Source organism: Frankliniella occidentalis, unplaced genomic scaffold (assembly GCF_000697945.3).
Source record: "Frankliniella occidentalis isolate FOCC.00 unplaced genomic scaffold, Focc_3.1 Scaffold77, whole genome shotgun sequence".
In the NCBI taxonomy this organism is placed as follows: domain Eukaryota; kingdom Metazoa; phylum Arthropoda; class Insecta; order Thysanoptera; family Thripidae; genus Frankliniella; species Frankliniella occidentalis.
The window spans coordinates 845,382-847,520 of NW_026267207.1; the positions used below are offsets into that span (position 1 = coordinate 845,382).

At 34.1% G+C, this 2,139-nt stretch overlaps 1 long non-coding RNA gene across 1 annotated transcript; it reads right to left on the bottom strand.

The window, feature by feature from the left end:
* Window positions 1–34: 34 nt before the first annotated feature.
* On the bottom strand, window positions 35–2,036 carry LOC127749678 (uncharacterized). The gene is made up of 3 exons (XR_008011289.1): window positions 794–2,036; window positions 468–573; window positions 35–249 (listed from the first exon to the last, which is right to left on the bottom strand). It is a non-coding gene; the product is annotated as an uncharacterized LOC127749678 (long non-coding RNA).
* Between the last annotated feature and the right edge of the window lie 103 nt (window positions 2,037–2,139).

The following is a 2,139-nucleotide window of genomic DNA, read 5'->3' on the forward strand; positions in this document are numbered from 1 at the left end:
AAATGTAATGTGTAATGTATTGTTGTGTGTATACATGTGAATTTATGTAACAATTTGTAGTGTGTGTTGTATTAAGTTTTACACTTACTTTTGAAATCAGATGTGATGATTTCTGCTGATGATCTGATCACGTAGACAGTAGATAAACAGCCAATGACGAGGAAACGTTGCTCTGCACCTTGCTCTGCACTTTATGCTCTGTTCTGCACTCTGTTCTTCTCTCTGGTCTGCACTCTATACTGCACTTTGCTAGGAAAAATGGCATTAAACTATTACACAATGTTTGTTTAAATTGTGTTATGACAGTTTTGCAGGATCTATTGTAGCTAACTGTGAATTTACTTCAAGCTGTACTGACTTTTGCAACATTATCATAGCATTTTAAACAAAATTTTAGGCTTACAGCAATGTCATGTTCTAGAACTAAACTACTATAAGATGATGAAACTTATGAGTTTTAAACTTACTTTTGCAATCAGATGTTCTGCAGTCTACTCTATATCGTGCTCTGCATTCTATGTTCTGCTCTGCACTCTGCTTTGGTCTCTGCTCTATATTTTCCACTGGACTGTGCTGGAAAAAATGACATTTAACTATTACACAATGCTGGTTTAATTTTTCAACGTTTTTCTGTTAGAATTATTAGATACAGAAATTATCACTCTGAAATTAATTCAGACAATTACGTCACAGAGAATTTAATGTTTGAACAACATTGAGACAACATTGAACTATAAAAAGAAGAAAATCTCCAAAAATTTAAATTAATGCTTTAACTATATTCTACACTTACCTTTCAAGTTAGACGAGATGCTCTGCGTTTTGTTGTGCACTTTCTTGTGCTTTCTGCTCTCCACTATGCTCTGCACTCTGCTCTTCACTTTGATCTGCACGTTGATGTGAACCCTGATGTTCAGTTTGCTCTGCTCTTTGGTTTGTAGTCTGTTGTGGACTGTGCTTTGCACCCTGCGTTTTACACTACATATAGTGGAAATTTAATTTTAGTACTGCCGTTTGAAGCTAATTTGGCCTTGTGAAGTGACTTTGCTGAGAGCTTTAAATTGTGTTTAAAATGCAATGATAGTGTTGCAGAATTCACTGTAGCTAATAGGCTATTTCAGAGCTGTAACTTTGTCATGAATTATGTGACTTTGGTCAGAGCCTTTAATTGTGCTATGATAGTTTTGCAGGATCTACTGTAGCTAACTGTCAATTTACTTCAAGCTGTAGTGAATTTTGCACTACCATTATAGCATTTTAAACATAATTTTAAGCTTAGAGCAATGTCATGTTCTAGAACTAAAGTACTATAAGATGATGAAACTTATGAGTTTTAAACTTACTTTAGCAATCAGATGTTCTGCACTCTGCTCTGTATCGTGCTGTGCAGTCTGTGCTGTGCTCTAGACTCTCCTCTGGTGTTTGCTCTGCACTCTGCACTGGACTGTGCTGGAAAAAATGGTATTAAACTATTACAATTTGTTCTGCTCTCTGCTCTGCACTCTGCTTTGCACTCTGTACTGCAGTCTGCTCTGCATTTTGCTCTGCACCTTGCTCTACACTCTGCTCTGCACCTTGATGTGCACTTTGATGTGCAACTTGCTCTACTCTTTGCAGAGTTTAATTGGTCGCGGTCTTCCCTCGTTGTCTTGGTAATTTTATATGTTGTCATTTGTTTTTTTTTTAAATTTTTATTTAGCAATTTTTCATAGAAAAACAAAAACAACTGGAAATGTGACCAACTATTGAATGCTAAATTTAACGATAAACTGTATTCTGTAAAGTTTCACTAGTCAACATAAATTTTCTTCATGTGCATAATTGAATTCTAACAAAATTTTTCTTAAAAATTTTCGCGATTTAGTTAAAAGTGCATTTTTTAAATTTTCGTTAAAAGTAGTTACATAGTTGTCATACTTTGTTCTTAATTCTAACATTTCTTCTTGTTCTTCTTCATTTAATGTCGCATAAATCATATCAGCGTAATAATTCATCGCAACATGATTTTGATTCATAGCTTCAATGATATTTTCAATTATTTCATTATGTGCTTCAAATAACAGCTGACAATTTATCAGAAATGTAATAAAAGCATGAATTTCCATGATGACAATCAAAAATCTGTAGGTTAGAGAAAAA